This window comes from Lepidochelys olivacea (assembly GCF_965140295.1).
Source record: "Lepidochelys olivacea isolate rLepOli2 genome assembly, chromosome: 3".
NCBI classification, from domain to species: Eukaryota; Metazoa; Chordata; order Testudines; family Cheloniidae; genus Lepidochelys; species Lepidochelys olivacea.
In genome coordinates, this window is record NC_140413.1 from 159,416,090 (window position 1) to 159,432,565 (window position 16,476).

General features: G+C 42.5%; 1 protein-coding gene across 1 annotated transcript in view; it reads left to right on the forward strand.

Moving 5' to 3' along the window:
* LOC311519074 (uncharacterized protein) overlaps positions 1-16,476 on the forward strand; it is a 51,017-nt gene that overhangs the window by 28,349 nt on the left and 6,192 nt on the right. The gene's annotated exons all lie outside the window — the stretch shown is intronic.

Consider the following 16,476-nt stretch of genomic DNA (forward strand, 5'->3'; position numbering starts at 1 on the left):
ACTGCTCATACCTCCTGAAATCCATTCTATTGAGACTATTTTGCTGCCATCTGACACTTATTTTATGTGTGTTCTTCATATTTATTGCCATATTAAGGGTATTTGCATGAAAATAGAATTGTTGATCCTTAGGAACTTACCACCTGTGAGGTCAGAGACAAAGGATTATAACTGGGTGAGAGAGAAGTGACAAGAGCAGATGAACTCATAAGCAAGAAAGAAGCTGTTTTAATGCAAATATTTATAGTAATAACTGAAAGGGGGAAAGGGAAATACAAAACCTCTAATACACAGGCAAAATTGTCTAGTCCCTAAATTGAATTTTTTTCATATCAGATATGAAATATCAGGTATCAGATGGTCTTTAAAATATTACTTAGGTGAGGTGGGAGAGAGACAGGAGTGCTGAAGAGATAATGCCATAAAGAGCGAAGGTTTGCAAACTGACGGTTTCCACTAGTGCTTCAGAACAATGTTTACTGCATGGGCAGCTCTGAAGGCATGCTGTCCAGCTGTGATAGAAGACCCAATCTGTACTCAGTACATGATTTCAATCACTGGTGGAAAAATTTTGCATCTTCTTTATTCAGGTGTTAATCTAATAAGATTGGGGTTTAGAGTCTAACAGAGAAAGCATGTTGACATGTTATTTAATGGTTCGTTTGTCGTTATCAGTGTTAGCCATGTGAGAAGCCCAATCAGTTTCCTATGATAGATTGTTCTAGTTTGTATTAAACTCTTAAATCTTTTCTTCTGTTTTCATGTACTCACCTGCATTCCTGAAGTCTTTAGCAGACCAGGTAGTATGAGTTCCCTTCTCCACCCCCTCTACTTTGTCTCTCTCAATGTGCTTAAACAGAAACTGTAATGATGAGATAATAGTTTACTTTCTAGTCCCATTAAATCTTTAGGCTCTCTATTAAGACTGCCAATGATGGTACCCCTTGTGATGTTGTTGTATTATGGATGTTTATCCACTAGAAACTGGACTGAGATTACCACCTCATTTCACAAAGGCTGCTGCTCAAGGGTGAAAGGCATGAGCATTTGACTTGCTCGGATTTGATCCAGCAGACTAGAGAAGAAAGAGTCCATATTCTATTATCAATCCTCTGAGCCACAGCTTCTCGCTGACTGATGATGATGTTCCAGATCATCCCTTATCGCTCCAAAATAAGTGCAACATTGTCCATTTTATCGAAGAACAAGAAAATTTCACTCAGAATAAAACCTGAACAAAGCAATTAGTAGTGCAAATCCCAGGAAGCGTAATCTACTCTGTCACGAGTGGCTGAGGGGAGAATAGAGAGACAAAGATAAAGGATTACTGGCAAAGCAGAGCTAGAGGGAGGGGACAGGGTAAAAGGAGGCATGGAACATCAAAGAGAATGACTGCAAGGTTCATGGGGACTGAGGCACTGGCAATATGTTACCAGTGGGAGGGAGCAAGAGCAACATTCGCCTTCAGGCACCTGCCTTCCTCCCCTCAAAGGCGATGTGTACACACAGATAGGCTAGAGGAGTTATTGATCTGGCTCATGCTAGAAGCTTGAGATGTCAGCATGGAATCCTGTGATGAGAATATTTTTAATAAATGGCAATATCTTATTCAACACATCTACTACCTGTTTGCATTCAGAGACATAATTACTGGTGGAATGGAATTATCACCCTCTGCTGAGCAGAGGCAAAACTGCCTCTGCTGAGCCATTGTGACAGAGTTTGGATATTTTCTTAATACAACTTGTATATTTAAAGATTCTAAATTCTTATTACCGGCTCCTAATTTCTGAGTGCTTGAGTTTCCAACCACATTCTTTTAAAGTAAGGTTGTAGGGAATGTTGCATATAATATAAAACACACACACACACAAATTTTTGTTAGTTAAGACAGCTTTCATCAATAAACAAAACCATAAAAATGAGGAAATAAAAAGTTAACAATTAAAAGATCCATTACTCAAGTTAGGAAATGCCAGAATGAACATTGCCCATACAACCTTAATTTGCCTCCCTTGTGCATATGCATTATGATCCAGCCTTTACTTACATTCAGAAGTAACTACCTGTTAAAAAGTCTGATGTACGTGATTTGACCAGCATCACCTAGGAACTCAGAGGCAGAGATAGACTCCAAGTCTCCAGGGCAACATTCAACTGCCCTAACCTTGAGACCATCCTTTCTCTAGCTGTAATCCTCTGTTTCATTCACTAGACACCTACCAAGTTCTGCAACAAATGTGGCAGGGGCCCTGCAGACAACACAACTCCAATTCATCCCTAGAGCAGATCTGTCCTGTACACAGAGAGAACCAGGGATCCTCTGTAAAAAAAAAAAAAAATAATAATAATAATAATATATGATCATGTAATTAAAGACTCAGGTTCATACCCATAATGCATACATACAAGGGGGGCTGTGGTGGGGTACAACACACTGAACAATGTGGGCTGAGTTGGCTCCGCCCTGTCACACCTATGCAACATGTCAGGATTGGTTAAAAGAGCTTAAGAGGGAGAGCCCCAGCTCAGTTGATGGTAGATGTTCAGCACCCACCTCCTGAAGGCCCCTCCCTGAGGAAAGAGGGCACCTCTCCTCTCTATTATCTGTGAACCTGTTTGTTTGTGTTAATTCCCCCTGGTTTTGTTTGTTGACTTTCCCAAAAGGGGAGAGACTTTAAAGTGACCTGACTGGAGGGCCATGTCACAGGAAGAGGCAGACCACTGCAGGCATGGAGTGACCATTAGCAGGAGGTATCTGGGTGGGAGTGCTGCTATACCATGTCTGGCCACAAGAAGGTGCTAGTGGTGAGTCAACCCCTTCACAGGAGCCAATTAAGGTTGCACGGGCAATGTTAATTCTGGTATTTTCTAACTTGAGTGCTTTTAGCTTTGCAACTTTTTAATCGTTAATTTTTGTATTTTCTATTTTTATGGTTAATTTATTGAGAAAGCTACCTTAACTAAAATTAAATAAGTTTATTTGAATTTCCTTAATTTGTAATAGAAATAAAATCTTATATACATGCTATTTAAATAATAAAGCATTTACACATTTGTCTTTGATTCATATTTTATTACAGTTGTTCATTGTGAAGTGCCATAGTTCATCACATGTAGCTCAAATTATTTAATGCATCTTCAGTTTTACTGCAACTTTTAAATAACTTTTTTCTAGGGCCCCCCAATTAGCCAGGGCCCTTGGACATGGACCCCGTTGGCCCAGTGGCTAATCTGCCAATGCATGCCACTATTCTTACAATGAAAGGCCCCCAAAACTTGTCATAGTTCACAACCTACTGCATTATGATGTATGTCTGATTGTGCATTAATAGCTGATGATTTAGAACTACACCAGCTGGATTCAATAACATAGTCTGCATTACCAAACTGAATACTGATTACTCAATAACATCCTGAAGAAATTTTTGTCCACAGCTCTTAGCTTAAATTCCGTACAAGTTAAAAATTAGACTACGTAATAGGATGCAGGTTATTGTACACAGCACAAAAGTGATTATCTTACACAGGAGGTGATCTTTCAGTTCTCACTCAGCCAAAACTCCCGTTCAGGTCAATGGAATTCCTGCTTGACTGAGGACAGCAAGTGTGTGGCGGGCCCCAAAACTTGTAAGTCCTTTATTCATAATTTGTAGTGGCTTCCGTCAAAAAATGCATGTGTCAGAGCACAAGAACTAAAAGTTTGGATGTCCTCTAATCGGTCTGCATTTTTTATTTAAACTAATAATAAAAATACTTTGTACTCAATGTATTTTTCATCCATAGACCTCAAGACCTTCCCAAAAGTGAATTATAGTCCCCTTTTTTAAAGAGAGGTACCTGAAATCACAAGACTATGTAGGAGCCGGGACTAGAAGCCAGTCTACCCTCTGTCTACTGGATCAAGTTATCCTGCATGGGTCCTTAAAGCTAGGTTCACTGTTCTCAGAAGACTAGGTTGTATCACAAGAGGAACACTTCAAATGCTAACCATGAAAGGCCCACCAATTACAAATCATGAATGTGGAGGACTCTGCATCTGTTGCTTTCATTTTCTTTTATGAACTGTGCAGCTCGTGAGAGTCGCTGGTATTTTTACTTAATTACATTCATTCTTTTAAGCGACTTTATAGAGCAAATCTTAGAGTCATTGCAGAGAAATTATTTGCTCTATATTTCTGTGATACTCTCACCCACTGTTCCCTCTAAGCTGTGCGTGTGGGCGCGCACACAGAGATTAAACCCCCCGCACATGGCGAAACACTGCGCGCACTCTGGCTTCAGCGGCACTCAGGCTTTTTTTTTTTTTTTTTGGCTTCAGCAGCAGCACAGAAGAAATTTTTTGCGCACAGGGCCTGTTAAAAATTAGAGGGATCATTGCTCTCCACCCTGCTTATCTTCAGGTGAAATTTTCAAAAATTGAAGGGATAAGAGAGAAACAGGTGAGCAGCCTTTGGTTACGGGTCATAGACAATGCTCTAGACCTGAGGTAGTTACTATACAGCCACATGAAACAGCACCTGTGTGGAGGGAGGCAAAGTATATGGGAGGGGGAACCTACAGACTTTTGCTCCCTTTGCAGATGAATCCTGTTCATTAAAATTTACAAAAAGAACTCTTGGAAAAATATGGGGGGAGTGGGGCAACCAGGGCAGAAAAAGCATCCCACTTGCTACTGAAAAACCTGGTGAGATTCTGAGGCCACTGTATTTCAATTATCTGATCTGAGAGACAAGGCAACCTGCTAAAATTGGAAAATGAAAAGAAAAGGGAAATCTTGGTTACTGTGGTTTGCATTATGTTCTTTCCTGATGTGCTACAAAGAGACACAGTCAGTTTATAGCCAAAATACAACTCTGCATTTGCTCAGAGTTAAGGTTGCTCGGGGGCAAATCTCACCAACTTCTCACTAGAAATAAAGAAAATCCCCAGCAAAGGCAACTTTCATTTACATTCCTTTAATGCAAGAATATGACAGTCAGAGGCAGGAGGGCTGTGAGCAGAAGTGGGGCCAAAACGGTTTGTGTGGGATGCAGGCAAAACAATGCACATTGATGCTGACAACAAACCACATGAATAACTAGCAGTGCTGATAAAGACATTTTTAAAACTGCCCTGTATAGTTGGGAGCCTTTCCATTACCAATGCCTTGGGGCTGCGCAAATGGGCTCTCCACAGGTCTGCATGAACACACCCCTGTTCAGTCTCCTGTTATTGTAGAAGAAGAGGAGCTAGTTTCATCATCTCCTGAGTACAATTGGAGAGGGTAACTATCTCTCCTTGAATGGGGGAACATCTATGGATCCAGCTGCCTCCAAGACCATGAGGAATATTAAGGGCCCAAACTGGCACAAACTTCAGAGATTTAAGTTAGGGCTGTCAAGCGATTAAAAAAATTAATCATGAATAATTGCATTGTTAATTATAGAATACTGTTTGTTTATTTAAATATTTGTGGATGTTTTCCACATTTTCAAATATATTGATTTCAATTACAATACAGAATACAAAGTGTACAGTGCTCACTTTATATTTATTTTTTATTATAGATATTTGCACTTTGTAAAAACAAAAGAAATAGTATTTTTCAATTCACCTAATACAAGTACTGTGGTGCAATCTCTTTATCATGAAAGTTGAACTTACAAATGTAGAGCTATGCACAAAAAATAACTACATTCAAAAATAAAACAATGAAGAACTTTACAAGTCCACTCAGTCCTAATTCTTGTTCAGCCAATCGCTCAAACAACTTTGTGCCTACTGCTTAGCACTGTTGTAGCTGGCGTTGCAAGATATTTGTGCCAGATGTGCTAAAGATTCATATGTCCCTTCATGCTTCAACCACCATTCCGGGGGACAGGCATCCATGCTGATAATGGGCACTGCTCGATTACAATCCAAAGCAGTACAGACCAATGCATGTTCATTTTCATCGTCTGAGTCAGATGTCACCATGTCATAAATATAAAGAGAAGGGTAAACCCCTTTAAAATCCCTCCTGGCCAGAGGAAAAATCCTCTCACCTGTAAAGGGTTAAGAAGCTAAAGGTAACCTCGCTGGCACCTGACCAAAATGACCAATGAGGAGACCAGATACTTTCAAAAGCTGGGAGGAGGGAGAGAAACAGAGGGTCTGTGTCTGTCTGTATGCTGCTTTTGCCAGGGATAGACCAGGAATGGAGTCTTAGAACTTTAGTAAGTAATCTAGCTAGGTGTGTTAGATTATGATTTCTTTAAATGGCTGAGAAAAGAACTGTGCTGAATAGAATGATTATTCCTGTCTCTGTGTCTTTTTTGTAACTTAAGGTTTTGCCTAGAGGGATTCTCTATGTTTTGAATCTAATTCAAATTTGAATCTACCTGTAAGGTATCTACCATCCTGATTTTACAGAGGTGATTTCTTTACTTCTATTAAAAGTCTTCTTATAAGAAAACTGAATGCTTTTTCATTGTTCTCAGATCCAAGGGTTTGGGTCTGTGGTCACCTATGCAAATTGGTGAGGATTTTTACCAAACCTTCCCCGGAAGTGGGGTGCAAGGGTTGGGAGGATTTTGGGGGGAAAGACGTGTCCAAACTACGTTTCCCAGTAAACCCAGTCAGAGTTTGGTGGTGGCAGTGGAGATCCAGGGACAAAGGATAAAATTAATTTGTACCTTGGGGAAGTTTTAACCTAAGCTGGTGAAAGTAAGCTTAGGAGGTTTTCATGCAGGTCCCCACATCTGTACCCTAGAGTTCAGAGTGCGGGAGGAACCTTGACATGGTGGCAGAGTGGTGGGATTAACCTGAAATCATTTTGAGATCAATTTGAGATTTTTTGAACTAGAAATACAGATTTTAAAAAGAAAAATTTTTTTTTCCTTTGGGGCTGCTGGAAAGGAGGTCCAACTGAAAGCAGCTAGTTTTTTCTCTGTTTTGGCACCAGAGCAGAGACAAAAGGGGATTATCTTTGTGAATTGCAGGTTTTCTTTGCCTGGAGGCAGGGTACTTAACTCCTGCAGGGAAATTCACAGTCTTCCAAACCAGAGTTTTTTTTTCCCTAAAAGTAAACGGGGGGGTGGGGGGTGTTCTACCCATTTGGCTGGAGACAAAAGTGGCAAGAGGTTTTTTTTAGGATTTTGATTTTTTTTTGTTTGTTTTTACAAGGAGAAGAGGTTTGAAAAGGAATTTTTTTCCTTTGGGCTGATGGTAAGCAGATTTCCAAGTTGTTGGAGGTTTTTTTATTTGATTTGGGGCCAGAGCAGAGACAAAGGGAATTGTCTTTTTCTGTAGGCTGACAATCAGTATCAGAGAATAGGTATCCTATTCCAGCACAGCAAAATTTTACAGCCAAGTTTTTTTTGTTTTATTTCTAAACCTCGGGTGTAAAGTTAGTTAAAAACAGAGAGGTTAGGATGACAGGATCCACGGCTCAACGAGAGCTGGAATTAGCCAGATTTCAGGCTGAGGAAAAACAAAAGGAACATGAAAAACAGAACTCCTGTGGCTGGAGAAGGCGGTACAGGAGGCTGCCCACAAGAGGGAAATGGAGGCAAGGAAGCATGTGGAGGAGGAGAAGGAAAAAGAGAGGAAGCATGAACTGGAGATGGAGAAGGTAAAGGCTCAGCAGAATATACCAACAAACCCTAGCAATCCTTTTCCAGGTACCACTTCCCATCCCAGAAAGTTCCCCACCCTACAAGGCAGGTGATGATACGGAGGCCTTCTTAGAAAACTTCGAAAGGGCCTGCCTTGGGTACAGCATCTCTACCGACCAATATATGGTAGAGTTGAGGCCGCAGCTCAGTGGACCCTTAGCTGAGGTTGCGGCTGAAATGCCTAAAGAACACATGAACAAGTATGAACTGTTTAAATCCAAGGCGAGAGTCAGAATGGGGATAACACCCGAGCATTCTCGTCGGCGGTTCAGAGCCCTAAGGTGGAAACCAGACGTGTCATTTACCCGACATGCCTACCACATTGTGAAACATTGGGATGCCTGGATATCAGCAGCCAGTGTTGAATCTCCAGTAAATTTGCCCTTCCTAATGCAAATGGAACAATTCTTAGAGGGTGTTCCTGAGGAAATAGAAAGATACATCCTAGATGGGAAGCCCAAAACTGTAATCGAGGCAGGAGAGATTGGAGCCAGATGGGTGGAGGTGGCAGAGAAGAAGAAAACTGGTCGCAGTTGGAGCGGAGACCAGAAGGGACAACCCCAGACCACACCCTATTACCGGGGGCCGCCCAAAGCCCCACCTACCTTCCAAAGAACCCTGCAGACCCCTTATTGTCCCACCACCCCGTTCTCCAGCAACCCACCTTGCCCCAGTGACCCGTCAGTTGGGCGATGTTTTAAATGTAACGAGCTGGGGCATGTAAAGGCCAACTGCCCCCAGAACCCCAACAGATTACAGTTCATTGCACCGGAATCACACCAGAGGTCCGCAGGCCCAGATACCGCCCAAGTACCCTTGGAGCAAAGGGAAACTGTGAGAGTGGGCGGGAAGAAGGTCACCGCGTGGAGGGACACCGGAGCACAAGTGTCAGCTATCCATGCTTCCTTAGTGGACCCCAATTTAATCAATCCAGAGATCCAAGTGACGATTCAACCCTTCAAGTCCAACTCTTTCGATTTGTCTACAGCCAAGTTGCCTGTCCAGTACCAGGGCCGGTCAGGAACGTGGACTTTTGCAGTCTATGATGATTATCCCATGCTGTTGGGGGAAGACTTGGCCAATCATGTGAAGCGGGCCAAGAGGGTGGGAATGGTCACCCGCAGCCAGTCTAAACAAGCCGTGAGGCCTAGCTCTGTTCCGGAAACGTCTATCAGGACCTGGTCAGAGGTGATGGATGCGGACCCCAGGCCAATGTCTGCAACAGCAGTAGTGGATCCAGTCCCAGAGACCCAGATGGAACCAGTCCCAGAACCAGCGGAACAACCAACACCAGACCCATTGCCAGCACTGAATCCAGTACTTGCAACCTCAACACCAGAGGGCCCCACCGAACCTGAACTGGCAGCAGCCCATAACCCTACACAAGAGGCTCAGCCAGAGCCTGAACCCCAACATAGTGTCCCAGCGGAGAGCGGTTCACAGTCAACGGAAACAGCCCCATCCCCTACATCGCTTCCAGAGGGACCAAGCATAGATCCACAATCCAATGAGGAACTGATGTCTCCAGCATCAAGGGAACAGTTCCAGACCGAACAGGAAGCAGATGAAAGCCTCCAGAGAGCTTGGACGGCGGCACGGAGCAACCCCCTGCCTCTCAGCTCTTCTAATCGATCCAGGTTTGTTGTAGAAAGAGGACTTTTATACAAGGAAACTCTTTCTGGTGGACACCAGGAAGACTGGCATCCTCAGAGACAGTTGGTAGTTCCAACTAAATACCAGGCCAAGCTCTTGAGCTTAGCCCACGATCACCCTAGTGGCCATGCTGGGGTGAACAGGACCAAAGACCATTTGCAGGGGTCATTCCACTGGGAGGGAATGGGCAAGGATGTTTCTACCTATGTCCGGTTTTGTGAAGTATGCCAAAGAGTGGGAAAACCCCAAGACCAGGTCAAAGCGCCTCTCCAGCCACTCCCCATCATTGAAGTTCCATTTCAGCGAGTAGCTGTGGATATTCTGGGTCCTTTTCCAAAAAAGACACCCAGAGGAAAGCAGTACATACTGACTTCCATGGATTTTGCCACCCGATGGCCGGAAGCAGTAGCTCTAAGCAACGCTAAGGCTAAAAGTGTGTGCCAGGCACTAGCAGACATTTTTTCCAGGGTAGGTTGGCCCTCCGACATCCTCACAGATGCAGGGACTAATTTCCTGGCAGGAACTATGGAAAACCTTTGGGAAGCTCATGGGGTAAATCACTTGGTTGCCACTCCTTACCACCATCAAACAAATGGCATGGTGGAGAAGTTTAATGGAACTTTGGAGGCCATGATACATAAATTCATAAATGAGCAGTCCAATGATTTGGACCTAGTGTTGCAGCAGTTGCTCTTTGCCTACAGAGCTGTACCACATCCCAGTTTAGGGTTTTCCCCATTTGAACTTGTATATGGCCGTGAGGTTAAGGGGCCATTACAGTTGGTGAAGCAGCAATGGGAGGGATTTACACCTTCTCCAGGAACTAACATTCTGGACTTTGTAACCAACCTACAAAACACCCTCCGAACCTCTTTAGCCCTTGCTAAAGAAAACTTACAGGATGCTCAAAAAGAGCAAAAAGCCTGGTATGATAAACATGCCAGAGAGCGTTCCTTCAAAGTAGGGGACCAGGTCATGGTCTTAAAGGCGCTCCAGCCCCATAAAATGGAAGCATCGTGGGAAGGGTCATTCACGGTCCAGGAGTGCCTGGGAGCTGTTAATTATCTCATAGCATTCCCCACCTCCAACCGAAAGCCTAAGGTGTACCATATTAATTCTCTAAAGCCCTTTTATTCCAGAGAATTAAAGGTTTGTCAGTTTACAGCCCAGGGAGGAGAGGACGCTGAGTGGCCTGAAGGTGTCTACTATGAAGGGAAAAGTGCTGGTGGTGTGGAAGAGGTGAACCTCTCCATGACCCTTGGGCGTATGCAGCGACAGCAGATCAAGGAGCTGTGCACTAGGTACGCGCCAACGTTCTCAGCCACCCCAGGACTGACTGAACGGGCATACCACTGCATTGACACAGGTAATGCTCGCCCAATTAAAGTCCAACCTTACCGGATGTCTCCTCAAGCTAAAACTGCTATAGAACGGGAGATCCAGGATATGTTACAGATGGGTGTAATCCGCCCCTCTGGAAGTGCATGGGCATCTCCGGTGGTTCTAGTTCCCAAACCAGATGGGGAAATATGTTTTTGCGTGGACTACCGTAAGCTAAATGTTGTAACTCGCCCAGACAACTATCCAATGCCATGCACAGATGAACTATTAGAGAAACTGGGATCGGCCCAGTTCATCTCTACCTTGGACTTAACCAAGGGGTACTGGCAGGTACCGCTAGATGAATCTGCCAAGGAAATGTGGCTGATGCGCTCTCCCGTGAAAGTTTCCCAGATTCAACTGGTTAAAATCGTCCTTGAGATGTGGAAAATATTGTTAATTCTTAGTCTTTATGTACTTGGTAGTATATTTAGAGGTGCATGTGTCTTATTTACTCTGTTTTTCCTAGAGCTCCAGGAAGAAATCCCAGCCAGCGTTTCACCCTAGCTGAGATTTGGGGGGTGTGTCATAAATATAAAGGGAAGGGTAAACCTCTTTAAAATCCCTCCTGGCCAGAGAAAAAATCCTCTCACCTGTAAAGGGTTAAGAAGCTAAAGGTAACCTCGCTGGCACCTGACCAAAATGACCAATGAGGAGACCAGATACTTTCAAAAGCTGGGAGGAGGGAGAGAAACAGAGGGTCTGTGTCTGTCTGTATGCTGCTTTTGCCAGGGATAGACCAGGAATGGAGTCTTAGAACTTTAGTAAGTAATCTAGCTAGGTGTGTTAGATTATGATTTCTTTAAATGGCTGAGAAAAGAACTGTGCTGAATAGAATGATTATTCCTGTCTCTGTGTCTTTTTTGTAACTTAAGGTTTTGCCTAGAGGGATTCTCTATGTTTTGAATCTAATTCAAATTTGAATCTACCTGTAAGGTATCTACCATCCTGATTTTACAGAGGTGATTTCTTTACTTCTATTAAAAGTCTTCTTATAAGAAAACTGAATGCTTTTTCATTGTTTTCAGATCCAAGGGTTTGGGTCTGTGGTCACCTATGCAAATTGGTGAGGATTTTTACCAAACCTTCCCCGGGAAGTGGGGTGCAAGGGTTGGGAGGATTTTCGGGGGGAAGACGTGTCCAAACTACGTTTCCCAGTAAACCCAGTTAGAGTTTGGTGGTGGCAGTGGAGATCCAGGGACAAAGGATAAAATTAATTTGTACCTTGGGGAAGTTTTAACCTAAGCTGGTGAAAGTAAGCTTAGGAGGTTTTCATGCAGGTCCCCACATCTGTACCTTAGAGTTCAGAGTGGGGGAGGAACCTTGACACACCAGCAGAAGGTTGATTTTCTTTTTTGGTGGTTCGGGTTCTGTACTTTCCGCATCAGAGTGTTGCTCTTTTAAGACTTCAGAAAGCATGCTCCACACCCCGTCCCTCTCAGATTTTGAAAGGCTCTTCAGATTCTTAAATCATGGGTCGACTGCTGTAGCTATCTTTAGAAATCTCACATTGGTACCTTCTTTGCGTTTTGTCAAATCTGCAGTGAAAATGTTCTTAAAATGAACAACATGCTGGGTCATCATCTGAGACTGCTATAACAAGAAATATATGGCAGAATATGGGTAAAACACAGAGCAGGAGACATACAATTCTCCCCCAAAGAGTTCAGTCAGAAATTTAATTATTTTTTTAATGAGCATCATCAGCATGGAAACGTCCTCTGGAATGGTGGCCAAAGCATGAAGGGGCATATGAATGTTTAGCGTATCTGGCACATAAGTACTTTGCAATGCTGGCTACAAAAGTGCCATGTGAATGTCTGTTCTCACTTTCAGGTGACACTGTAAATGAGAAGCAGGCAGCATTATCTCCTGTAAATGTAAACAGACTTGTTTCTCTTAGTGATTGGCTGCACAAGAAATAGGACTGAGTGGACTTGTAGACTCTAAAGTTTTACATTGGTTTGTTTTTGAGCGCAGTTATGTAACAAAAAAAACCCTACATTTGTAAATTGCACTTTCATGATAAAGAGATTGCACTATGGTTCTTGTATGAGGTGAATTGAAAAAATACTATTTTTTTATCATTTTTTACAGTGCAAATATTTGTAATAAAAATAATATAAAGTGAGCACTGTATACTTTGTATTGTGTTGTGTCAAGGCTGATTCCCCAATCTGGCACTTTGAGTGCAGGAAGTGGGAGCCAGCAAGGATTCTAAAAATTAATAGGTTTCAGAGTAGCAGCCATGTTAGTCTGTGTTTGCAAAAAGAAAAGGAGTATTTGTGGCACCTTAGAGACTAACAAATTTGTTAGTCTCTAAGGTGCCACAAGTACTCCTTTTTTAAAAAAATTAATACTGGCTACTCCAGGCTGGTATTAAACTCCCAAGGTTACAGCTTCTCTCTGAGCTTGGATGGGTAGATGCTGCCACCATGCAAATGCAAAAAACCCCTTTGAACCCAGGAAGGCGCACTTGGGAATTCCTCTCTGTGGGGTACCCTCAAGCCCTTTTACCTCCTTCCAGGGAAGAGCTGATAAAGAAAACAAAGAAAATCAGCTGTTGCCACCAGCTAATTAAACAACATGTGCACAAACCTCTTAGGACACCAAAAATCCAATCCTGTTCTCAAAAAAGGTAAATTTTATTAAAAACAAAAAAGAAGAAATACATCTGGAACTTAGGCTTTTGCTAGATTTAAAAAACCCACTTATAAAAATTTAAACATCAAGAATAACCTTCTTGAGGTCCAGCTGAAAGGTTACAAGCAAAACAAACGGTTTCAGAGTAACAGCCACGAAAGCTTATGCTCTAATAAATTGGTTAGTCTCTAAGGTGCCACAAGTACTCCTTTTCTTTAAGCAAAACAAAAGCATTTTGGATTAGCACAGAGAAGTCCACAAGCCAATAAGAAATAAACAGAGATAAACCTAATCGCATATTTCTAGACATTTTCTGATATACTTACATATCTGGGGTTTTAAATGAGAAGGTTTAGGTATGATCTGATGATTTTCATACCTGACAAAAAGCTTTTACAGCATAGTCTTAGCCCTGTCTCTGCTCTCTCCTCTCTCTCCGAAGAACAACAACAAGAGAAAGGGAAAGTTTTTTTTCCCAATTTTAAAAAGTTCTAGCCCTCCTTTTGGTCAGGTGCCCACTTTTTTCCTTTTACCTGTGGACTTGTTAACCCTGTACAGGTTAAGCAAGTAGAGAACAACTACCAAGAGGGATTCTATAGCTAACTGGCTAGCTGGGTGTCCACATAAGGGAACTCCCCCCCCTCCCCCCGCCTTCATTTATCACATGTTGTAATTTAAATCAATTTGTTTGAAAATGTAAAAAAAAAATTTAAAATATCCAAAATATTTAATAAATTTCAATTGTATTCTATTATTTAACAGTGCGATTAAAACTGCAATTAATCACGATTAATTTTTTTAATCACAGTTAATTTTTTGGAGTTTTTGGAATCGACAGCCCTAATTTAAATTAATCTTCCTCTTTGCATGTATTTTCTTATTTCAGCCTTGAGGGCTGCTCTGAGCTGCTGAGTTCAAGCCCAGTTACTAAGATGAGAAGATACAGGTGAACTGTATCTGTCTTGAATGGTTTAGACACAACAATTCCTGCATCTTGTAGGGGGTTAGACTAGATGACCCTTCTGGTTCCTTCTAACCCTCTGATTCTATGAATTTCCCAGGGTTTCAGTAACACAGTATTAGCCTTCAGGAAATCACATGACTCAGTTCTGTGACATGATACATAAAGATGAGTACAAAGCAAAACCATGGATCCAGATACCTCCTAAACTTTGTGACTTGTGCCATTCTTGTCATTTACTATATTTGTGCACAATGTCTAACACAATGAGACCACAACTTGTTTGCAGTCTCAGGTTGCTACCACAATATAAATGTTAAATAATCCTATGAACATGTCCCATCAGTTTCAGAACAGACACCTGGCACATGGAAGTACAGATATTCAGAGATGCAAGAATGGACATTGAACTGAGTGTTCTAAGCTTGTACTGTGGGTCCATAGTGCACTGAGCTTATTTATACTCTTAATAACTTTTGTCAGTCCCTAAGAGAGCAAAATGTAGAGCCTTGGTTCTCTGAAGCAGGCAGGTTAGCCTTAAAGGTACCACATTTCTGCCCAGTTAGTACCTACCCTTGTCCCCCTCTTACTGCCCCCCCCATTGTATCCCCGACCCACAATACCATCACCCTTAGCCCTGACCTCGCCCCTGCTGGCCAGTCCTCCCCTAACACCTTAGAGGGCTGGGTTCTCATCCAGGGGAAGTGGGGCAAGCGGAAGAAAATAAAAAGAGAAATACAAATAAAGATTCACTCAACATATACCTAAGCTTTGCACCATTAACACTTCAATTGGACTGCTATGCCAGAAGGAAGCAGGCAATATGGCTTTCTTGCCTTCTCATCTGGTGGCGTTGCCTTGAGATACAGACATTTTGGGCAAAGATGCAGTTATCATGGAGATTACCATATCTGTGGGTGGGAGAGGGGTGTTTCTGCACCTTTTGCTTAAAGATTGCTTTGTGATCATCTCTGCAATTATCTAGTACTGGTTGCAATTACCCTAATAGCCTCCAGATAGTTCTATAGACATCTCTGGGATGGTTTAAGAAAATGGGGCATCAGTGGCCATGAAGAAAGCCCACATGTCTGGTCTGCAAATTTGCAGAGGGGTTGGTATGACACCCCCCACGCTATCAATAGCATGAGCACAATGACTCAGCTGTTAGAAACCCCAGAGCCTAGGTGATATTTTTCCACATCTAGTCTGCTGTACAAGGTGCTTGAGGAGAGAGTGGTTTTCTTGTTTCCAACATCATCTTGGTATCCTCCCAGTCCTTTAGAACAGAGCTGACCTATCTGGCTTGAGTTGAAATGGTGCTGAGCAGTTGTCTGGATTTAAGAGTTAAGTTTTTTCTTGTTCTCATGTTTCCTGGAGGTAATTCCAAACTACGCTATTATGTGTGTTTTCTTGTTTCTCTGTGTTCACCCACTGTCTTCAGAAGTTCTGCTATATTAGCTAATGCTCTGTGGTTTAAATGTCCCACTCCATGTCATTTGCTTTTTTTGTACTAAGCTACCTTGAGTTTATCCTTCCTCCATCTCTGTTTATGGGTCCTTTTTAACAACAAAATTGAATACAAAATATTCTCAGCCAGCTGTAGCAGGCCAGTGTTGTGTCACATTTCTTGCCAAGGTAGTGAGCCACTCCTTGGATAAGTTGTAGATCCCAGATGTTAAGCTTCTGGTGCCTTATCAGACTCCTCAGGCAGCTGTTATTGGCAACCATTAGATGTGCTTATGCAGCTGGGTGGGTCCTTTTATTTGATTACACTGTCTCTCTAGCCACTGTAGGAAAAGAAATGCTGTGTCTCTTCTACCTTCCTCCCAACATCTCCAAGAAAAAAAAGTATTGTCTGGCTAGTTTATTGGAAACACTATCTTCTTTTCTTTTCTTTTCTTTTCTTTTGGGGGGGGCGGGGGGACTATTTAGGTAGAAAGAAACTCTTAGGGACTCTTTTGGATTGTAGAGAATAAGCAGAAGTGTCTACATCAGACATGGCCAAAGAGCATCCCACAGATGCTACAATCAACCATGTGGCCATCCTTGTGATTGCTGAGACCTGTGGCTTCTGAATATAGCACTTATGTGGGCTGCTCACATCAAAATGAATCAATGTCTGCTGGGACTTGTAGCCGTCATGAGCCATACTTCCGTATGGAAGAGGAAGGTGACTACAGACTGCTTCAATTGGTGTGCAAA